Source organism: Ranitomeya imitator, chromosome 4 (genome assembly GCF_032444005.1).
Source record: "Ranitomeya imitator isolate aRanImi1 chromosome 4, aRanImi1.pri, whole genome shotgun sequence".
Taxonomy (NCBI): Eukaryota; Metazoa; Chordata; class Amphibia; order Anura; family Dendrobatidae; genus Ranitomeya; species Ranitomeya imitator.
Window position 1 is genome coordinate 66,638,877 of NC_091285.1, and position 25,533 is coordinate 66,664,409.

Sequence of the window (25,533 nt, forward strand, 5' to 3'; positions counted from 1 at the left end):
CCATACAGAGAACGCTGGGTCATCCTATTCTCAACCTGTTCCTAGTGCATCACCCTGTTGGGAGTCACAGGAAACATTTGACCCCAACCTTGGCCACTCCGAGAATCTGTTTGGTCTATTTCCTTTCGTTGCCACTGGTCTCTCACCATGCGACATTGAAGAGGAATGTGAGGAGGTATTGTCTGTTGATGATGGCCAAATATTTGAAATCCCATAGCCAAAAGAAGGCCACTATCATCCATGTGATATACGGGTGAAGAGGTGGAGGCTGATGGTGATGACACACAGTTGCCATCTGGCCAGTCAACAATATCAACACAGAAGGAGGAGGACATGTACGATGAGGTGGTCGATGATGAGACCACCGATCTGACCTGGACCGTTGGCATGCATAGCCAGCACAGCAGCACAGAGGAAGAAGGTAGAAAATGTATGTAGCACCAAGAAAGGCACCAAGGGCTACTGGTTTGAGCAGAGTGCGAAGTGTGTCAACGGTTGCCAAGAGCAATTCCTCTGTGCTCCAAGCCAGGGCAAGGGTGAGTTCAGCCACTGTCTGGAACTTTTTTCCGATAGTCCTTCTGAACCAAATGTTGTCATCTGTAACATCTTCCATATGAAGCTGAGCAGAGGCCAGGGCAAAGGCATCCCAAGCCCCTCCAGTATGCGGAAAACATGGTAGTCAATCACCCTAGTCGGTGGGTGGAATAACAGGGTACCAAGTTGGTATCTGTGGGTCAAACTACTGTCATGTCGCCTGTGATCCGTCCTTCCCAATCTGCTGGGCAGGAAGCAGGTGATCATCATACCTCTTGCTCACAAGCAGTTGCACAGACACAGGACACAACAAGCTCATCCACTTTTTGTCCCAGCCAATCATCCAATTGTCTGTGCCCCAGATGTATGAAAGGAGGCGTAAATACCGAGCCACGCACCCACAAGCACAAATACTGAACGTGCACATTGCCAAGTTGCTAGACATGGAGATGTTGCCATTTAGGCTTGTGGGGGCACAGTCTTTCCGTGATCAGTTGGCTGTGGCTGCCCCACGATACTCGGTTCCCAGACGTCACAATATTTCCCGGTGTGCCATCCCCACGTTACACCAGCACATCTTAAACAATCTAAAGCATGCTCTCACCAACGCCATAACTGGGAAGGTCCACCTTGCAACAGACACATGGACAAGTACTTGTGGCCAGGGACAATACATCTCTGTCATTGCTCACTGACTCAACGTGGTGGAGGGTGGGGCAAAGTCTCAAACTGGACCATCGCATCTCTTAGCCACGCCACAAATAGCGGGCCCAACCTCAATCAGGGTTTCCACCTCATAATATACATCCTGTCTCCCCTCTTCCTCCTCCTCCACCTCGACATCCTATGCTGAAATACCCTCCACATCACTCCCAAGTTGGGAGCTGTGCAGCAGCCCATCGGAAAAGCAGCAACACGCTCTTCTCATGCTGATCTGCTTAGGTGAAACACCACACACTGCAGCAAAGCTGTGGCAAGGAATAAAACAACAGACTGATCAGTGGCTCTCCCCACTGCAACTCCAACCCAGTCTGGTTGCCTGCGACAATGGGCATAACCTGGTGGCGGCTTTAAAGCTTGGGAAGCTGGTACACGTGCCATGCATGGCTCACGTGCTGAACCTAGTAGTGCAGTAATTTATAAAAGCATACCCTGACTTGCCGTACCTACTTGAGAAGGTGCGCCGTATTTGCGCCCATTTCTGCCATTCCTCAACCGCTGTTGCCAGGCTTGCAGCCCTTCAAAAGCAATTTAATTTGCCAAACCACTGACTCATTTGTGACCTGCCAACACGGCGAAACTCAACATATCATATATTAGTAAGGATAAGTGAGCAGCAGAGGGCACTTGCTGAATACCAGCTTAAACATGCCCGTCACACTGAGACTCAGCCAAGACACATAACTGTCGAGTGGGCGTGGATCGCTGATATTTGTGAGGTGCTTGATAACTTTGAGTACTACACCAAGCTTGTGAGCGGTGATCAAGCTATTATCAGCGTAACCATCCCTTTGCTATGCCTACTGAAAAAATCACTGCAGAATCTAAAAATGGAATCTTTGCGTGCCCAGGAGCTGGGTATGGAGCAAGATTTCACAATGGGTGATTCTACCCAACCCAGACAATATCATCAGTAAAGATTGGGGGATGAAGATGATGACGAAAACGAGAAGGGAGAGGACTTGTTTTTCAGTGGTACTGAGGGGATTTCTCATGCTACAGAGAGGAATCCCAATCCCAGCTTCATGTCTGTCCATTAAGGTTGAGCTGGAGAGGAGGAGGTGGATGCGGAGAGTTAATGTGAGGAGAGGATGGGTATTGTTCCTCCTTCTGGGGTCATAGAAGATTTGCCTCTTTGCAGCTTGGCACACATGGCACACTTCATATCTGATTGTCTGTGCCAAGACTCTCAAGTGTCCTTTTTAATTGTGAGCAGCAAGTATTTCACTAGACAGAGAAGCTGGAAGGTTATGTTGATTACAAATAATAATGCTTTTATTTATATAGTGCCAACATATTCCGCAGCGCTTATAGTGTCATTGCCGATCACCATCTTGGTCGAGTCCTCAAAGTTTTGGAGGACCGCATAGATGTCAGACATCCATGCCCACTCATCAGCTCTTATGTGTGGAGGCTGACCATAATACCGATGGGCATGTTGTAGCTGGTATTCAACTATTGACCTCAGCTGCTCACAAAACCTTGCCAACATATGTAACTTTGAGTTCCAATGTTTGGTGACATTGCACACAAGTCGGTGAGCTGGAAGTTGCAAACGCTGATGCAGCACTGCCAGGGCGGCAGAAGATGTAGCTGACTTGTGGAAATGGACACACATGCGGCGTACTTTCACAAGATTGCCTTGTGCAGGCATGTGCTACGGAGGACAGAGAATGAACTTCAATCCAATATTGCAGCCAGCATGCAGCCAGCGGGTAAGGAAAGGGTGAATCAAAAACCCCCAAACCCCGCCTCCATGGCTAAAGATTGTTCCCTCCAAATTCAGATGACAGTGTCCCTTTAAGTGGACCTTCCCAGTAACAGCATTGATCAGGGTATGGCTGATGTTATGGGGCACATGCTTGTGTAAGGTGTAGAAGGCATACTGGGAGAAATAATGGCAGCTGGGGACCAAGTACCTAGGGATGACCACCGCCATGAAATTGCACAAAGCTTCTGTTTCCACAAGTGTAAATGGCAACATTTCTAGGGCAAGCAACCTGGAAATGTGGCCGTTTATTATTATGGCCTGTAGGTGAGTCACTGCGTATTTATGCTTGCATTCCAAGGACTAGGGTAGGGAAAACTGAACGCTGCACTGGGACAAGGATTTGGTTGCTGAGAGTGATTGCAAATGTGCAATGACAAGTGCAGGGTGAGAGGCATCTTCGCCTGTGTCATGGACAGGGTATTGGCATGCACGCAGACCAGATGAAGTGGCAGTGGTGTCACCCGCAGACAATGTTTCTAGAAACTGGCGTTCAGACCAACTAGTTGGGTTCTTTGTTGTCATGTGCCTGAGCATCTTGGCGGTAGTCAGATGACATGTGTGCTGCCTCTCCTGTTGCTGTCATAGCAGATGTTGCAAATGGCCTCTTTTGGCTTAACTAGTCTGTTTTTAAAAAAGCGCCAGACTCAAGAACACCTAACCCTTGACCTGGCAACTTCACCCATGTTTGTGCTCTGGGGAACAGCTGCCCGCCTCGTGTCTCTGGCCACTCCACTGCCTTTTCTTGACTGTTATGGTGCTGCGAATACCTCCCCCTCTGCACTTCTTTCCTCACTACAAAGTGGGACAGGAAACTAGGTTGACCTAATGTGTAGGTTTGTTGTGCTCCCGCAGCAGGTACAGTTTCACCTTGCTCACGGCCTAGACCTCTGCGCTCACCATTAGCATTACATCCACTTCCCTGTCCCTTACCATGCAACTTGCCCATTTTAACCCTCCGTCACATACAACTGATCTGACAGGCGCTTCTCTTTTACTTTCATTTCTCCTTCCTCACCAGATTGTGAGGAAACCCCCTCCCTCCAGGTAGTCTCCTGTCTCTTGAAGGTCTGTGAAACCTGATATCACAGTTGGATTTCAGAGCTTCAGGGGAGAGGATATAGCTGCACAGATCTCTCAGGCTCATTGTATGTGAATACTTCACATTCAGTAAGGTTGGTATTTTATGTTTTTATTCATCACAATAGTTTATTTAGCTTGTTTTATGAATGTATAGCACAAAATGTGAGGATATTTCATAAAAATAAGGGAGATTTTATAAAAGAAAGTGTGCTGCTCAGGCATATACAGTAGTTCCCTAACATATTCCTTCTCTTGCTTCAGATTATCTGCTGAAATGGAGAGGAAAATGTACAATTTATCCAAACAACTTGATGTTGAGGAAGTAACAAACATGCTGTTAGATGATAGAGACCTCACACTGAATGAGGATTTAGGAGAGGAAAGTGAGATTGATTCTCATGATGAGGTGGAAGAATGTGTCCTGGATTCTGAAACAGAGCAAGATGGTGACAGTGGTGAGGATGAAGAAGTTGGATCATATTATATTGGAAAAGATAAAAATACTAAATGGAACAAGAAGCCATTCCAGAAAAAACGTACTTCTTCTATCAACACTTCATGATGATGCTGCCATCGATCCTGGGACTGGGGCAGAAAAAAACCCGGAGATAATTACATTTTACAATGCCACCAAAGGGGGTGTGGATACAGCAGATCAGATGTGCTCCACTTTCAACGTCAGCAGAAACATCAAACGTTGGCCAATGGTCATATTTTTTGCTATGTTGAATTTGGGTGGTATAAATTCACAAGTAATTTATCTTGAAAACAAGCTTGAACCACTCCGTAGACGATTGTATCTGAAAAAATTGGCCCATGAACTAGTACTTGGAGAGCTACGCAGGAGAAGCGTGAAAACAATCGGTATCCCCTCTCGCCTTCAAGTTCAGCTCAAAAGGTTCCGCCCAGAAGATGATGGTGAAAAGTCACCATCTGCACCACCTCACAAAAGAAGGAGATGCACGACCTGCCAAACGGAAAGCGGAACCAGAAGGCTTTCAAATTATGAATGTCTCAAATGTCATAAAGCAATTTGCCTGACACATGCAAAAATGGTGTGTAATTCTTGCTATTTGCTCTGCAAGTGTGACTTTTCTGGGGAAACCTCAGCATCTACTTCTGATTGAATATGTTTTTAATAGTACTTAAGGTACCTTAAAATTAAGTTTGTGTTCAAAAATTTTCTTTGTACATTTTTTTGAGAGAGTCGAACTGTGGGCTATTTGGCGGGAGTTTTGAAAAGTTTGTATTTCATAGTTATTAGTTTTATGTTAAGTAAATGTTTTTTTTGCAACTGATTATGTGTAGTCTCTTTTATTACATCCCTATGAAGGTCACTGATCACTTTTAGAGCACTGAAATTGCAAACATTAGATATTATAGGTATTTTTCCAGCAGGCGCCTGACAGGCACATTGTATGTGAACTCGTTAGTCCGAATATTGTATGTGACGGAGGGTTAAATTACGTATGATATGCTATTGCTAACCAACCAAGTCTAGCTGTATGCTTTTGATGCACAACTTGCTCAGTATAAATTCTGTATAATATTTCCCTGCTGAAAAAACTTTGCAAGATTAGTATTGTAGGAAAATTAGCCCACCTCAGATGGACTTGTTACACTGCAGTGGCAATATTGCGATGCTATCGCTAACCAACTAAGTCTGGCTGTATGCTTTTGACGCACAACTGGCACAGCATAAATGGCATATAATATTTCTTGTTCAGAACAATTTGGAGGATTAAGGAAAAAAAATATTATTAGCCCTGAGAAGGGCTTTTGGTATGAGTTGCAGCAGAAAGGACTTGCAATCAACCCTGTCCTGTCATACACTATCCCTTCAGCACAATCTCTCCCTAAGTACTGCTAACAGCAGTATGAATATTGATTATAATTACCCCTACGAAGGGCTGTTGTTGCAGTTTAAAGAAATATTAATGGTGTCTTATCCCTGCCTATGCACAGCTAAAACTCTGCTCCTAGCTCAGCAGCGCAGTATCCCTTTCTGCTCTGCCTGTTTCAGTTGGTACATTGGTGCAGTTGGTGCCGAGCATGGCATCACAGGTCTTATAAAGACCTGATGACACTATGCGACAACCAATCACACTAATGCCACAACCAAGATGGCTACTGCATTACATTGACTGGCAGGCAATGCCCACATATTTATTGGCTGTCTAACAAGTGCCAAACATGCAGAGTTGGAACTTGCGCTTGTGCGCGATCATTCATAGTTACTCACTAAGTAACGGGTATCTTGAGCATATTGATGTTCGAGCTGGTAACGAGCAGTGACGAGCACGTTTGCTTATCACTAATAGCTATGTGCCAGCAATCAGCAATTAATAAACCATACATGCAAATATATATGTTTTTCAGCAGTGAAGAAACCATAATCATAAGTATATATAAGCATCCAGAAATTAAAAAATAATACACACAAATACAACCGGTGATATACTGTAAGTATTGAACATGTCAACAATTTTCTAAGTAAATATATTTTTAAAGGTACTATTGACATGAAAGTCTCACCAGATGCCAGTATGAACCGATCCAATCCACATAATAAATGGCGCTATAATAATAAATAATAATAATATGGGGCTGCATTATACTCTATCAAGGACTATGTATTGTGCATTATACTATATTTACTATGTAGGGAGTGCATTTTACTCTGTTAAGGACTATGGGCATTGCATTATACTATATGTGCTGTATGAGGGCTGCATTATACTCTATCGAGGACTATGGGGTGCATTATACTGTAAGGAGGACTATGGGGATTGCAGTATACTCTATCAAGGACTATGAGGAGTGCATAAATGTGCTATATGGAGGCTGCATTATACACTATCGAGGACTATGGGAAGTGAATTATAGTATGTAATATATGTCGGCTGCATTATACTCTATCATGGACTATGGGGAGTGTATTACACTATATGTACTATATTGGGGCTGCATTATACTCTATCGAGGACTATAGGGTGCATTTTACTGCATGGAGGGCTATGGGAACTGCAGTATGCTATATGGAGGACTATGGGGAAAGCATTATACTACAATGGGGAAAATAATTATTTGATACCCTGACGATTTTTGTACAACTACAAAGAATGGGGAAGTCTGTAATTTTTATCGTAGGTACACTTCAACTGTGACAGACAGAGTCTTAAAAAAAACACACAAAATCACATTGTATGATTTTTACATAATAAATTTGCATTTTATTGCATTACATAAGTATTTCATACAAACCTTGTGACAAATGATACTTTCGACCTCACCCATTCCCTCGCGGTGCCGTCAGACAGGGAATAGGAGTTCACAGGGAGGCACTAAGCACACTGTGCTCTGTGTCTGCTGGATGACAGGCTGTATGGTTGCATCATGCAGCAGCCTGCCATCTAGATGCAGCAGAGATGGACCCATCGTGGGACAAATGGATTAGCAGCATCTCTGCGGAAAGTTGAGAATATTTTTTTTAACTCTTTTGAAGATGACAAGGGCGTCGAGGGAATGGGTGAGATTGTAAGTATGGTTTAATAAAGATTAATTAAAGGAGACTGTGTCATTCTTTCAGTTAAAGGACTTTATTCTGGGTGTCTGTGTTTTCAAACAATGTGACTATGGGGTTAGTAATGGGGGCGTCTTATTGATGCCTCTCCATTACTAACCTCAGGGCTTGATGTCACAAAGCTGACATCAACCCCCCCAACTATCACCCAACTTGCCACCATTATAGGGCAAGTGGGAAGAGTGAGACTAAGTGTCTCAATTGGCCCATCTTAGAGATGCGCCTTTTCTGGGTTGGCCGAGGGCTGATGCTTTTAGCGAGGGGGTGGGGGGGTGGGGGGGTAGTATCCATGGTCCTTTCCTAGGCTATTAATATTAACCCGCAAATGTCTGCATAGCCTTTGCTGGTTATTAATTATAGGGGGACACAGTGTCTGCAAATTGAGATCTGGTTTGGCTCTTATCCTAAGTCATGTGACAAGGCTTGTTAAAGGGTCGACATTGACTGTGAGGATTGCTACTTCCAATAGGTGGCACTAGAGTTCTAGTCCTCTTCCTCTCTGAAGAGACAATTTGCATATTTCCCAGAGGAGCATTGCGGCTTTAAGTCTCGTCATCTTGATATGCTTATCATGTCACTCTCCACAAGGAGAAACGATACTTCTTGGATCCCGGTCAGATGCCTCTCTCGCAGCCAAACCAGATCTCCACTTTGCACTGACGAGGGGCAGTACCCCGAAACACAGTGTCTGCAAATTGAGATCTGGTTTGGCTCTTATCCTAAGTTTTGTGACAAGGCTCGTTAAATGAACTGTTAGGATTGCTACTTCCAATAGGTGGCACTAGAGTTCTAGTCCTCTTCCTCTCTGATGAGACACTTTACAGGGGGATCCTATGTAATTTTTTTGGGGTCCCCCATTTTAATAGCCAGCAACGTCTAATTATACAGCTATGAGCTTATATTAATAACCTGGGAAGATCCATGGGTATTACCCCTTTCCCAGGCTATAAACATCTGCTCCCAACCGTCGGCTTTCCCTCTGCTGGTTAACAAAATTACGCAGGAGCCCGCACCATTTGTTTCAGAAAAATTATCTTTTTTAATTAAATACATGAACAGTAAGCTGCACACACTGTACTATTTGTATTTGTCACTAACATCTATATATCGTCCTAGTCTATGTGTATTTACTGTATCTAATCCATCTATTCTATCCTGTCGGCTCCTGCTGTGATTTTACACTATGCTGCTGATGAATTGCCAGCTTTTATTCTATCTATCTATCTAATATATATATATATATATATACATATATATATATATGTATATATATATATATATATCTATCTACTATATAATTGTCTAAGGGTCACTTCCGTCTGTCTGTCTGTCCTTCTGTCTGTCACAGTTATTCATTCGCTGATTGGTCTCGGCAGCTCATACCAATCCTGGGACCGGATACCGCACACAAGCGTCGGAACTACAACGGGCTCTTCGGATGGTGAGTATGTTTCTTTTTTATTTTTTAACCTGTTACATACGTGACTGGGCAATATACTACCTGGCTGGGCAATATACTACGTGTCTGTGCTGTATACTATGTCACTGTGCAATATACTACGTCGCTGTGCAATATACTACATGGCTGGGCAATATACTATGTGTCTGTGCTGTATACTATGTCGCTGTGCAATATACTACGTCGCTGTGCAATATACTACGTGACTGGGCAATATACTACGTGGCTGGGCAATATACTACGTCGCTGTGCAATATACTACATGGTTGGGCAATATACTACGTGGCTCTGTGCTGTGTATTACGTGGCTGTGCAATATACCACGTGACTGGGCAATATACTATGTGACTGGGCAATATACTACGTGGCTGTGCAATATACTACGTGGCTAGGCAATATACTACGTGGCTAGGCAATATACTACGTGGCTGTGCAATATACTACGTGGCTATGCAATATACTACATGGTTGGGCAATATACTACGTGGCTCTGTGCTGTGTATTACGTGGCTGTGCAATATACCACGTGACTGGGCAATATACTATGTGACTGGGCAATATACTACGTGGCTGTGCAATATACTACGTGGCTGGGCAATATACTACGTCGCTGTGCAATATACTACATGGTTGGGCAATATACTATGTGGCTCTGTGCTGTATATTATGTGGCTGTGCAATATACCACGTGACTGGGCAATATACTATGTGACTGGGCAATATACTATGTGGCTGTGCAATATACTACGTGGCTGGGCAATATACTACATGGCTGGGCAATATAGTATGTTGCTGGGCAATATACTATGTGACTGGGCAATATACTACGTTGCTGGGCAATATACTACGTGACTGGGCAATATACTACGTGGCTGGGCAATATACTACGTGGCTGGGCAATATACTACGTGACTGGGCAATATACTACGTGACTGGGCAATATACTACGTGGCTGGGCAATATAGTACGTGACTGGGCAATATACTACGTGGCTGGGCAATATACTACGTGGCTGGGCAATATACTACATGGCTGGGCAATATAGTATCTGGCTGGGCAATATACTACGTGACTGGGCAATATACTACGTAACTAGGCAATATACTACGTGGCTGGGCAACATACTACGTAACTGGGCAATATACTACGTGGCTGGGCAATATACTACGTCACTGGGCAATATACTACGTCACTGGGCAATATACTACGTGGCTGGGCAATATAGTACGTGACTGGGCAATATAGTACCTGACTGGGCAATATACTACGTGACTGGGCAATATATTATGTGGCTGGGCAATATACTATGTGGCTGGGCAATATACTACGTGGCTGGGCAATATACTACGTCGCTGTGCAATATACTACATGGTTGGGCAATATACTATGTGGCTCTGTGCTGTATATTATGTGGCTGTGCAATATACCACGTGACTGGGCAATATTCTATGTGACTGGGCAATATACTATGTGGCTGTGCAATATACTACGTGGCTGGGCAATATACTACATGGCTGGGCAATATAGTATGTGGCTGGGCAATATACTATGTGACTGGGCAATATACTACGTGGCTGTGCAATATACTACGTGGCTGGGCAATATACTACGTCGCTGTGCAATATACTACATGGTTGGGCAATATACTATGTGGCTCTGTGCTGTATATTATGTGGCTGTGCAATATACCACGTGACTGGGCAATATACTATGTGACTGGGCAATATACTATGTGGCTGTGCAATATACTATGTGGCTGGGCAATATACTACATGGCTGGGCAATATAGTATGTGGCTGGGCAATATACTATGTGACTGTGCAATATACTACGTGGCTGGGCAATATACTACGTGACTGGGCAATATACTACGTGGCTGGGCAATATACTACGTGGCTGGGCAATATACTACGTGACTGGGCAATATACTACGTGACTGAGCAATATACTACGTGGCTGGGCAATATAGTACGTGACTGGGCAATATACTGCGTGGCTGGGCAATATACTACGTGGCTGGGCAATATACTACATGGCTGGGCAATATAGTATCTGGCTGGGCAATATACTACGTGACTGGGCAATATACTACGTAACTAGGCAATATACTACGTGCCTGGGCAACATACTACGTAACTGGGCAATATACTACGTGGCTGGGCAATATACTACGTCACTGGGCAATATACTAGGTCACTGGGCAATATACTACGTGGCTGGGCAATATAGTACGTGACTGGGCAATATAGTACCTGACTGGGCAATATACTACGTGGCTGGGCAATATACTATGTGGCTGGGCAATATACTATGTGGCTGGGCAATATACTACGTGGCTGGGCAATATACTACGTGGCTGGGCAATATACTACATGGCTGGGCAATATAGTATCTGGCTGGGCAATATACTACGTGACTGGGCAATATACTACGTAACTAGGCAATATACTACGTGGCTGGGCAACATACTACGTAACTGGGCAATATACTACGTGGCTGGGCAATATACTACGTCACTGGGCAATATACTACGTCACTGGGCAATATACTACGTGGCTGGGCAATATAGTACGTGACTGGGCAATATAGTACCTGACTGGGCAATATACTACGTGACTGGGCAATATACTATGTGGCTGGGCAATATACTATGTGGCTGGGCAATATACTACATGGCTGGGCAATATACTACGTCGCTGTGCAATATACTACATGGTTGGGCAATATACTATGTGGCTCTGTGCTGTATATTATGTGGCTGTGCAATATACCACGTGACTGGGCAATATACTATGTGACTGGGCAATATACTATGTGGCTGTGCAATATACTACGTGGCTGGGCAATATACTACATGGCTGGGCAATATAGTATGTGGCTGGGCAATATACTATGTGACTGGGCAATATACTACGTGGCTGTGCAATATACTACGTGGCTGGGCAATATACTACGTCGCTGTGCAATATACTACATGGTTGGGCAATATACTATGTGGCTCTGTGCAATATACTATGTGGCTGGGCAATATACTACATGGCTGGGCAATATTGTATGTGGCTGGGCAATATACTATGTGACTGTGCAATATACTACGTGGCTGGGCAATATACTACGTGACTGGGCAATATACTACGTGGCTGGGCAATATACTACGTGGCTGGGCAATATACTACGTGACTGGGCAATATACTACGTGACTGGGCAATATACTACGTGGCTGGGCAATATAGTACGTGACTGGGCAATATACTACGTGGCTGGGCAATATACTACGTGGCTGGGCAATATACTACATGGCTGGGCAATATACTACGTGACTGGGCAATATACTACGTAACTAGGCAATATACTACGTGCCTGGGCAACATACTACGTAACTGGGCAATATACTACGTGGCTGGGCAATATACTACGTCACTGGGCAATATAGTACCTGACTGGGCAATATACTACGTGGCTGGGCAATATACTATGTGGCTGGGAAATATACTATGTGGCTGGGCAATATACTACGTGGCTGGGCAATATACTACGTGGACATACATATTCTAGAATACCCGATGCGTTAGAATCGGGCCACCATCTAGTGTATATATATATATATATATATATATATATATGTATATATATATATATACAGTATATGTTTTGAATAACATTTTCCTTGAAAATGATGTGCAAATGACTTAGCGTATATCTCTATGTAAAATCTCATGTTAAAATCGAATTGCAATCTGGGAGCAATCACACTGCATTCGAATGTATATGTGATGCTAGGTGTGAAAAATCGGATTTTACTAGCATGAAAAACGCATGACACTCGTCCGACTCTCCTGCATTCAAAATTGGACCGATTTTAGAATCTCTTGTGCGACTACAGCCTTAAATTGAAACCCATATATAAGTGCTCAGTGTGATCAAAAATGTTATGTAAAATGTTGCCAACAACATTTTCAAATCAATCCACAAAAAAGTAAATCCCCTCTCAGGTCTGTGTAATAATAGGGACAACTATACATAACGAGAGGACACTAGTATGGGATGGCGGTACATAAGACAGGATGTTATACAGGGTGGGCCATTTATATGGATACACCTAAATAAAATGGGAATGGTTGGTGATATCAACTTCCTGTTTGTGGCACATTAGTATATGGGAGGGGGAAAACTTTTCAAGATGGGTGGTGACCATGGCAGCCATTTTGAGGTTGGCCATTTTCTATCGAACTTTACTTTTTCCATTGGGAAGAGGGTCATGTGACACATCAAACTTATTGAGAATTTCACGAGAAAAACAATGGTGTGCATGGTTTTAACATAACTTTATTCTTTTCATGAGTTATTTACAAGTTTATGACCACTTATAAAATGTGTTCAAAGTGCTGCCCATTGTGTTGGATTGTCAATGCAACCCTCTTCTCCCACTCTTGACACACTGATAGCAACACCACCGAAGAAATGTTAGCACAGGCTTCCAGTATCCATTGTATCAGATGCTGGCATCTCGTATTTTCACAGCACAGACAATTGCCTTCAGATGACCCCAAAGATGAAAGTCTAAGGGGGTCAGATCGGGAGACCTTGGTGGCCATTCACGATGATCAATCCACTTTCCAGGAAACTTGTTCATGTAGGAATGCTCAGACTTGACACCCATAATATGGTGCACCACCACATTAATTGACCCACCCTGTATAATAAGGGATTGGGATATACATAATAAAAGAGGAAAATATGTAATATAGAAAGGCACTATACAGTACCAGAAATGATAATATATAAGAATGGTGATATGCATAACAAAAGAGTGGGCTATGGGACGGCGCTCTACATAATGAGTGATTACACTATATATTAAGGGACAGCACTATACAGAATAAGGCAGCAATCACACTTCCATGTAAAGTGTTACTTATTTTTTTCTCATACAGACACATTGAGTAAGTTCTGTGCCCTTTTCTATCCACCTCAAATCTCAGTATTAAAAGGCACAACAGTGCCCCCTGCTGGCTTTATCTGGAACAAATTCCCTCCATGCCTCGCCCTGATGCTACTTTATGCTTCTTTGTAAAATGATGTATGCTATAAACAGCAAATGAATAACAGCTAGTTCACATGCTACATAATGACTTATTATTTTTGACACATTTTTCAATTGTGAAAAACAGTTCACTTTACAGAACCGGTGAAAGATTTCTGAAATCTTTTTTTCTTTCGGGATTTCAAAGCGTATTGTTATGTTTCAGCGTTTTTTCTGCATATTTCACTTATTTAAATGAATGGTAATAATATGCAAGAGCAAACACATCAAAATCGTGTCAAAGCTGTGTGTATTTTACGCATTGTTTTACCTTCCAACACTATTTTTTAGTGCAGAAACGTCTTCAGCGCCAATACTCGCTGTCAATATAATACCCTAAAGGTTCTAAGGATATCAAAAAGTCTAATCTTTAAGGTAAGGACTTACATTTGTTAAGATTTGTAAGGCTACGTTCACATGTTGCATTTTTGCTGCGTTTTTATTGCTCCGTTTTTTTGTCTCTTTTGCATGTTGATACAGTGTATTGTCCCCCCCAAAAAGCATGATTTAACTTCCTTGGGTTTTTGCACCTGATACCTGCGTTTCATGCTGTGTTTTTGCTGCATTTTTCCACTTATCCATAGTTTTCTATGGGTGAAAAGATGCTGCAAATATGCAGAGAAAATGCTGAAAGAAGTGACATGCTGCAGTTTTCCAACACGCAGCAGTTTTCCAAATCAGTTAGGAAAATAAAAGCAATGTGTGTGCGTGAAATTTTTGAAATCTCATAAGGTACCTTCTCACTGAGCGACACTGCAGCGATACCGACAACGATGTCGATCGCTGCAGCGTCGCTGTTTGGTCGCTGGAGAGCTGTCACACAGACCGCTCTCCAGTGACCAACGATCCCGAGGTCCCCGGTAACCAGGGTAAACATCGGGTTACTAAGCGCAGGGCCACGCTTAGTAACCCGATGTTTACCATGGTTACCAGCGTAAACATTAAAAAAACAAACACTACATACTTACATTCAGCTGTCTGTCCTCCGGCGCTCTTCTTTCCTCTGCACTGTCAGCGCCGGTCAGCCGGAAAGCAGAGCGTTGACGTCACCGCTGTGCTTTCCGGCTGGCTGGCGCTGACACAGGATGCAGGAGGAGTGCAGAGAAGCACAGCGCTGGAGGACAGACAGCTGAAGGTAAGTATGTAGTCTTTGTTTTTTTAACGTTTACGCTGGTAACCATGGTAAACATGGGGTTACTAAGCGTGGCCCTGCGCTTAGTAACCCGATGTTTACCCTGGTTACCAGTGAAGACATCGCTGGATCGGTGTCACACACACCGATCCAGCGATGTCAGCGGGAGATCCAGCGACGAAATAAAGTTCTGGACTTTCCTCAGCGACCAACGATCTCCCAGCAGGGGCCTGATCGTTGGTCGCTGTCACACAGAACGATTTCCTTAACGATATCATTGCTACGTCACAAAAAGCAACGATATCGTTAACGATATCGTTATGTGTGAAGGTACCTATAGACTTTGCTGGTACTGTAATACACAGCTTAAAATTTGCATAAAAGACATGGCGCAAATGCAACATGTGAACATAGCTTTATTATAAAGAGATGAGACAAAACAGTTACAAGGTTAAATAAATACTGTATAGCACGGAGTGATTACATTACGCATATTAATTGCTTCTTAATCTATGCGTCAACTTTTTTCTTGAAACACCTTTTAAATATTCTGTTCAGTAGACTTGTTCATTAAAGAAAGGGAAATGTAGAAGAAAAAGGAGAAAGTTCAAAGTAAAAGTTTTCTCTTTGATTGTTCTATTGATTGGCACAGACACCCCCCTTTGTGGTTAACCAACTGCAGGAAGGCGTCATGGCAGTAGTCTCATCTGATGGCTATGTAAGAAGCAGGTGCACAGTGCTTGCAGTTTACACCACAGATACCACTTGCTGCTGTGTATGTCATGTATTGCTTTTTAAGTTCTTTTTTTTTTTTTTGCTTTTTTGTGACTCCTGGATTGATGGCTAAGGCTGCCGTCACACTATCAGTATTTGGTCAGTATTTTACATCAGTATTTGTAGCCAAAACCAGGAGTGGGTGATAAATTCAGAAGTGGTGCATATGTTTCTATTATACTTTTCCTCTATTTGTTCCACTCCTGGTTTTGGCTTACAAATACTGATGTAAAATACTGACCAAATACTGCTAGTGTGATGGCAGCCTAATACACCCATTGTGATTTTATAAGCTACGCTGTCATGATCCCAATGGCAGGGGATCACTAAAGGACAAGCACAGATACAAACAAGCTCTAGGGCGATGGAACCTGAGTTGACCGCGACCCTGAACCTAACACACAAATTAAAGTAGCCGGGGAACGTGCCTACGATGATCCTAGACGTCTCGCTCCAGCCGAAGATCTAACTTCCCCTATTAGAAGAAACACAGACCTCTCTTGCCTCCAGAGAAATCCCCCACAGAAATAGCAGCCCCCCACATATAATGACGGTGAAATGAGAGGAAAGCACATACGCAGTATGAAAACAGTTTCAGCAAAATGAGGCCCGCTAAAGCTAGATAGCAGAGGATACAAAAGTGAACTGCACGGTCAGCGAAAAACCCTTCAAAAAACCATCCTGAAATTACTTGAACTCATGTGCCAACTCATGGTACATGAGGAGCAATTTCAGCCCACTAGAGCAACCAGCAGCAAGAATCACATATCTGCAGGCTGGACTAAAAACCAAATAAAGCAAAACACCAAAACAGGAAAATCCAAACTTAGCTTGACCAGAAGGTTCTAGGAGCAGGGAGCAGAGGTAACAAGACACACTGGATACATTGATAACCGGCGAGGAAATGCCAGCAAAGCCAGGTTAAATAGGAAACTCCCATATGCTGATGGAACAGGTGGAACCCAGAAACCCAGGAAAGACAAGTCACCCAGTACCATCAGTAACCACCAGAGGGAGCCCAAAAACAGAACTCACAACAGTACCCCCCCCTTGAGGAGGGGTCACCGAACCCTCACGAGAACCACCAGGGCGACCAGGATGAGCCCTATGAAAAGCGCGAACCAAATCATCAGCATGAACATCCGAGGCAACCACCCAAGAATTATCCTCCTGACCATAACCCTTCCACTTGACCAAATACTGGAGTTTCCGTCTGGAAACACGAGAATCCAAGATCTTCTCCACAACATACTCCAATTCTCCCTCCACCAGCACTGGAGCAGGAGGCTCAAGCGAAGGAACAACAGGTACCTCATACTTCCGCAACAACGACCGATGAAACACATTATGAATAGCAAACGATGCCGGGAGATCCAAACGAAACGACACAGGGTTAAGAATTTCCAAGATCCTATAGGGACCGATGAACCGAGGCTTGAACTTAGGAGAAGAGACCTTCATAGGAACAAAACGAGAAGACAACCACACCAAGTCACCAACAAGAAGTCGAGGACCCACGCGGCGACGGCGATTAGCAAACTGCTGAGCCTTTTCCTGGGACAACTTCAAATTGTCCACCACATGACTCCAAATCCGATGCAACCTATCCACCACCATGTCCACTCCAGGACAATCAGAAGGTTCCACCTGACCAGAGGAAAAACGAGGATGAAACCCCGAATTACAAAAGAAAGGAGAAACCAAGGTAGCAGAACTAGCCCGATTATTAAGGGCAAACTCGGCCAACGGCAAAAAGGTAACCCAGTCATCCTGATCAGCAGAAACAAAACACCTTAAATAAGTTTCCAAGGTCTGATTAGTTCGTTCAGTCTGGCCATTCGTCTGAGGATGGAATGCAGACGAAAAGGACAAATCAATGCCCATCTTAGCACAGAACGTCCACCAAAATCTAGACACAAACTGGGATCCCCTGTCAGAAACGATGTTCTCAGGAATCCCATGCAAACGAACCACATTCTGAAAAAACAGAGGGACCAACTCAGAGGAGGAAGGCAACTTAGGCAAGGGTACCAGATGAACCATTTTAGAAAAGCGATCACACACAACCCAGATGACGGACATTTTTTGAGAGACAGGGAGATCCGAAATAAAGTCCATGGAAATGTGCGTCCAAGGCCTCTTCGGGATAGGCAAAGGTGACAACAATCCACTGGCCCGAGAACAGCAAGGCTTAGCCCGAGCACAAACCTCACAAGACTGCACAAAAGAACGCACATCCCTCGACAAGGAAGGCCACCAAAAAGACCTGGCCACCAAGTCTCTAGTACCAAATATTCCAGGATGACCTGCCAACGCAGAAGAATGGACCTCGGAGATGACTCTACTGGTCCAATTATCCGGAACAAACAGTCTCTCAGGCGGACAACGATCAGGTTTACCCGCCTGAAACTCCTGCAAAGCACGTCGCAAGTCTGGGGAGACAGCAGACAAAATCACCCCATCCCTAAGGATACCAGAGGGCTCAGAATTTCCAAGGGAGTCAGGCACAAAACTCCTAGAAAGAGCATCCGCCTTCACATTCTTTGAACCTGGCAGGTATGAAACCACAAAATTGAAACGAGAGAAAAACAGTGACCAACGAGCCTGTCTAGGATTCAGACGCCTGGCAGACTCAAGGTAAATCAAATTTTTGTGATCAGTCAAGACCACCACACGATGTCTAGCACCCTCTAGCCAATGACGCCACTCCTCAAATGCCCACTTCATGGCCAAAAGTTCCCGATTACCAACATCATAATTCCGCTCAGCCGGCGAAAACTTTCTAGAAAAAAACGCGCATGGCTTCATCACTGAGCCATCGGAGCTTCTCTGTGACAAAACCGCCCCCGCTCCAATCTCGGAAGCATCAACCTCAACCTGAAAAGGGAGCGAAACATCTGGCTGACGCAACACAGGAGCAGAAGAAAACCGGCGCTTAAGTTCCTGAAAGGCCTCCACAGCCGCAGGAGACCAATTAGCAACATCAGCACCCTTCTTAGTCAAATCCGTCAAAGGCTTAACAACACTAGAAAAATTAGTTATAAAACGACGATAGAAATTAGCAAAGCCCAAGAACTTCTGTAGACTCCTAAGAGATGTAGGCTGCGTCCAGTCACAAATAGCCTGAACCTTGACGGGATCCATCTCAATAGTAGAAGGGGAAAAAATATACCCCAAGAAAGAAATCTTCTGGACTCCAAAGAGACACTTTGAGCCTTTTACAAACAAGGAATTGGCCCGCAGGACCTGAAACACCTTCCTGACCTGCTGAACATGAGACTCCCAGTCATCAGAAAAAAACAAAATATCATCCAAATACACAATCATAAATTTATCCAGATATTCACGGAAAATATCGTGCATAAAGGACTGGAAGACTGAAGGAGCATTAGAAAGTCCAAAAGGCATTACCAAATACTCAAAATGGCCCTCAGGCGTATTAAATGCGGTTTTCCACTCATCACCTTGCTTTATTAGTATAAGATTATACGCACCCCAAAGATCAATCTTAGTGAACCATTTAGCCCCCTTAATGCGAGCAAACAAATCAGTCAACAATGGCAAAGGATACTGATATTTTACGGTAATCTTATTCAAAAGACGATAATCTATACAAGGCCTCAAGGAACCATCTTTTTTGGCCACGAAAAAAAAACCTGCTCCCAAAGGGGACAAAGATGGACGGATATGTCCCTTTTCCAAGGACTCCTTAACATAATCCCGCATAGCAGTATGCTCTGGCACTGACAGATTGAACAAACGACCTTTAGGAAATTTACTGCCTGGAATTAAATTTATAGCACAATCGCAATCCCTGTGAGGAGGAAGCGAACTGAGCTTAGGCTCCTCAAAAACATCCCGATAGTCAGACAAAAACACAGGAATCTCAGAAGGAGTAGATGAAGCGATAGAAATCGGAGGTGCATCATCATGAACCCCCTGACAACCCCAGCTTAACACAGACATTGATTTCCAGTCAAGGACTGGATTATGAGTTTGTAACCATGGCAGACCAAGTACTAGAACATCATGCAAATTATACAGTACCAGGAAGCGAATCACCTCCTGGTGAACGGGAGTCATACGCATGGTCACTTGTGTCCAGTACTGAGGTTTATTCATAGCCAAAGGTGTAGAGTCAATTCCCTTCAAAGGAATAGGGACTTCCAGAGGCTCCAGACTAAACCCACAGCGATTGGCAAATGACCAATCCATAAGACTCAGGGCAGCGCCTGAATCCACATAGGCATCGACGGAAATGGATGATAATGAACAAATCAGAGTCACAGACAGAATGAACTTAGACTGTAAAGTACTAATGGCAACAGACTTATCAACCTTTTTTGTGCGTTTAGAGCATGCTGATATAACATGAGCTGAATCACCACAATAAAAGCACAACCCTTTTTTCCGCCTATACTTTTGCCGTTCACTTCTGGACTGAATTCTATCACATTGCATTATCTCAGGTGACGGTTCAGACGACACCGCCAAATGATGCACAGGTTTGCGCTCCCGTAAACGCCGATCAATCTGAACAGCCATAGTCATAGACTCATTCAGACCAGCAGGGGCAGGGAACCCCACCATAACATCTTTAATGGCCTCAGAAAGGCCATCTCTAAACTTTGCAGCCAGAGCGCACTCATTCCACTGAGTAAGTACCGACCACTTCAGAAATTTTTGACAATAAATTTCTGCTTCATCTTGCCCCTGAGAGAGGGCCAACAAAGCTTTTTCAGCCTGAATCTCTTGGTTAGGTTCCTCATAGAGCAAACCTAATGCCAGAAAAAACGCATCCGCATTAAGCAACGCAGGGTCCCCTGGTGCCAATGCAAATGCCCAATCCTGAGGGTCACCCCGCAGGAAAGATATAATTATCTTGACTTGCTGAGCAGGGTCCCCAGAGTAGCGAGATTTCAAAGAAAGAAACAACTTGCAATTGTTCCTAAAATTCAGAAAACGAGATCTATCTCCAGAAAAAAACTCTGGGACAGGAATTCTAGGTTCAGACATAGGAGCATGTACAACAAAATCCTGTATATTTTGAACCTTAGTGGCAAGATTATTCAGGCTGGAAGCCAAACTCTGGACGTCCATGATAAACAGCTGGGATCAGAGCCATTCAAAGATTAAGAGGAGGAGGAAGTAGCCACGCTGCAATAAGGCTAGGCAGCAAACTCTGAGGGAAAGAGAAAAAAAAAAAAAAAAAACTTCCTCAGACTACTTATCCTCCTACTTCAGCCAATACAATTAACACTTTGTGGGCCGGTTATACTGTCATGATCCCAATGGCAGGGGATCACTAAAGGACAAGCACAGATACAAACAAGCTCTAGGGCGATGGAACCTGAGCTGACCGCGACCCTGAACCTAACACACAAATTAAAGTAGCCGGGGAACGTGCCTACGATGATCCTAGACGTCTCGCTCCAGCCGAAGATCTAACTTCCCCTATTAGAAGAAACACAGACCTCTCTTGCCTCCAGAGAAATCCCCCACAGAAATAGCAGCCCCCCACATATAATGACGGTGAAATGAGAGGAAAGCACATACGCAGTATGAAAACAGTTTCAGCAAAATGAGGCCCGCTAAAGCTAGATAGCAGAGGATACAAAAGTGAACTGCACGGTCAGCGAAAAACCCTTCAAAAAACCATCCTGAAATTACTTGAACTCATGTGCCAACTCATGGTACATGAGGAGCAATTTCAGCCCACTAGAGCAACCAGCAGCAAGAATCACATATCTGCAGGCTGGACTAAAAACCAAATAAAGCAAAACACCAAAACAGGAAAATCCAAACTTAGCTTGACCAGAAGGTTCTAGGAGCAGGGAGCAGAGGTAACAAGACACACTGGATACATTGATAACCGGCGAGGAAATGCCAGCAAAGCCAGGTTAAATAGGAAACTCCCATATGCTGATGGAACAGGTGGAACCCAGAAACCCAGGAAAGACAAGTCACCCAGTACCATCAGTAACCACCAGAGGGAGCCCAAAAACAGAACTCACAACACTACGCTATATTAATGTGCAGCGTAGAACACAAAAAATTTACTTCAGATCCAAACTTTTCTATTTTCACAAGGGTATTAGGAGAAAATGGGCCACAAAATTGCAATTTCCCCTGAGTACGCTGATACCCCATATGTGGGGGAAAGCCGCTGTTTAGGAGCATGGCAGGGAGGCAGCACCATTTGACTTTTTGAACGCAAAATTGTCTGGAATCGATGGCAGGCATCATGTCACCTTTGCAGACCTCCTGAAGTAACTAAACAGTTAATCCCCCCATTTCTACCTCCAATCCTAATACAGTCCTATCCCCAACCCTAACACCAACACACCCCTAACCCTAATCCCAATCCTAACCACAACCATAACCCTAACCACCACCCTAACCCCAATACCAGCCTAACCCCAACACTAACCCTAACTTCACAATCGTAACCCCAACACACCCCAAACCCCAGCACCACACTAAACCCAACACCACAACTGTAACCTCAACGGTAACCCCAACAAAACCCTAACCCTAGCCCCAACCCTAACCCTATCCAAAGCCCAACTCTAACCCTAGCCCAACCCTAACCCTAGCTCCAACACTATCCCTAGCACCAACCCTAACCCTAGCTCTAGCCCCAACCCTAACCCTAACTGCAAAGAATGGAAAAAAATACATTTTTTTAATTATTTTTACCTAACTAAGGGGGTGACAAAGGGAGATTGGTTTACTTTTTTTTTTATTTTGATCACTTTTGTAGGGTCTATCACATAGTTCAAAATGAACCAATAGGTAAAATCTCCTATTGTTGCCTGGTACTGGCTGGCAGATCGTGGCAGGTGCTATACTCTTATTAAAAAGCGGCACTGAGAAATAAGGCCCTTAACTGCCACTGTTAAAAGGCATATCCGTGGACGTTATGGGGTTATCAGGTTTAAAAAAGTTCAGTTGAAAGAATCACAGTCTCTATTGGGATGGCCTTTACTTTGTGGGCTATCCCAATGGGCAAGCTTTTTCTAATAGATTGTTTTTACAACTAGAGGTCTTTTGTCTCCTGGTTCACATATTAGGCTGACAGCTGAGTTACGTGATTATATAGCCATGAGGTATTAGGTTATAAGAAATCTTAATGGTCTCAGCATGATCCAAGATCAATTTATCTCTACTTTTTCTTTACGACTTGCAGCCCTGCAGGTTTTGCGTGTTTTTAGTCAGGACACTTAAGTGCGGAGCCATGGCGTCAGTCTTGTCAACAATGACAATTTTTGAAAAATTCAGTACTATTAGGACTGTTCCCTATCTTGGTGATAAGTTAGGTCATTTTTTCAAGGATAAAATAATTTTTATATTATCAGTAAATGGTGCAGCTTTAAATACTTTAAATTTCTAGAATGTGACGGTTGTGAAGCTTTTCAGACATATGATGTGGAGCCTGATCTTCGATTAGCTTGTCATTTTATTCAAAGGTCTGTGTGTCCTAAAACTTGGCAGGATTACTCTCATTCTTGGCTCAGATGGTCGCCATTTTGTGATAATGCTTTTTCAGCAGACGCTGTTGTGGCTGTTAATTTCATATCTTGCCCAGTAAGGAGCAATTATTCCTATTCTTCTGTAGCTAATATTGTTAATGGTATCTCGCGTTTTTTTCAAAAAGTGTATGTATTGAGACCACTGAATAGTGTCTTCTAGATCAGGGGTGTCAAACTGCATTCCTCGAGGGCTGCAAACAGGTCATGTTTTATTTATTTGTGTAGGTGATTAAATTATCACCTGTGCAGTACAAGGAAATCCTGAAAACATGACCTGTTTGCAGCCCTCGAGGAATGCAGTTTGACAGCCCTGATCTAGATGAAGCAATTGTTAAAAAGATTGAAAAAGATCCTTTCTCTGCAGACAAACGGCGCCCAGTTACTATTGACTTGTTATTAATGTTGTTCGGAGTTTTGGAAGGAGTATGTTCATCTAAATTTGCAATTTTGAATTAGTGTCTGTTAACAAGTTTTCTCCTTTTGGGATTTTTTTGGATGACATTGTTTTAGAGCATAGCAGTTTTAAAATCTGTATTCATAAATCGAAGATTGACCAATTGGGAAGGGGGACGTGGTTACGTCTATCTGCGATTAATGGTATTATATGCCAGGTCCATTGCTTGCTCGACTATTTCGCTGTTAGAACATTTTGTACAGGTCCCCTTTATATTCATTTGCATGATTCCTTTGTGACTAAGTTGCAATTTAATTTCATCTTTAAAAAATCTCTGTAGATGTTTAAATCTGGGACATTGCAAGTTTTCTTCCCATTTCTTCAGAATTGGGACAGCGACCGTAGCTATGAGATTAGGTTTGAGTGAAAGTGCTGTTAAAGAACTTGGCAGATGGGAATTGGACAGATTTAATATTTGTGTTAGAGAGCAGTTGATTTTAATGTAATCTTTCCTTTAGGTTTTGGATAAACATGTGCTTGGATATTGGTCACTCCTTTATACATTAGGCGGAGAAAAGAGCTTGGGTGCTTATTACCTAAGTCGAGCAAATCGTAATGCTTGGATGCTCGATCCTAACGAGTATAATGGAAGCCAATGGGAAACTCGAGCATTTTTCTAGCGTCCCGTACCCCTGAAGGTCTGGAGGGGGACTAAAAATTACTGAAAATGATGGAAACTGTGCTAAAATTGCATGACAACGGAATGAGAAGGCCCCTGTAAGCATATTTGAATCCCCTGGAAATAAATAAGAGAAAAAAGTGTTTTTGCTTTTTTTTTTGCATGTTTGCATTGCTTTCAATGGTGAAAGAAACATTCAACAGGAAAACTGCAACACTACTATATTAACCAGACATAATGATTAAAAAATGAAATAAAACCCCCAGAAGTTTCTTTAAGTATGTATACACTATATGGTGGCCTGATTCTAACGCATCAGGTATTCTAGAATATGCATGTCCTCGTAGTATATTGCCCAGTCACGTAGTATATTGCCCAGCCACGTAGTATATTGCCCAGTTACCTGTGATGACGTCGTGGTCACATGACCGTGACGTTATGGAAGGTCCTTCTCGCGCAGGCGCAGGCGCGTAGGACCTGTGATGACGTCGCGATCACATGACCATGACGTCATGGAAGGTCCTTGTCGCATACCATCTTTAGCACTGGAACGTCGCGAAGAGTAAGAAAGGCGCCGGAGGGTGAGTATATGATGATTTTTAATTTTTTAAAATTATTTTTAACAGATCTTTTTACTATTGACGCTGTATAGGCAGCATCAATAGTAAAAACTTGGTCCTACAGGGTTAATAGCGGCGGTAATGGAGTGAGTTACCCGCGGCATAACGCGGTCCGTTACTGCTGGCATTAACCCTGTGTGAGCGGTGACTGCGGGGAGTATGGAGCGGGCGC

At 43.5% G+C, this 25,533-nt stretch overlaps 1 protein-coding gene across 1 annotated transcript in view; it reads right to left on the reverse strand.

The window, feature by feature from the left end:
* The window catches only part of SLC25A48 (solute carrier family 25 member 48), a 133,644-nt gene that overhangs the window by 17,640 nt on the left and 90,471 nt on the right, over nt 1-25,533 (reverse strand). The gene's annotated exons all lie outside the window — the stretch shown is intronic.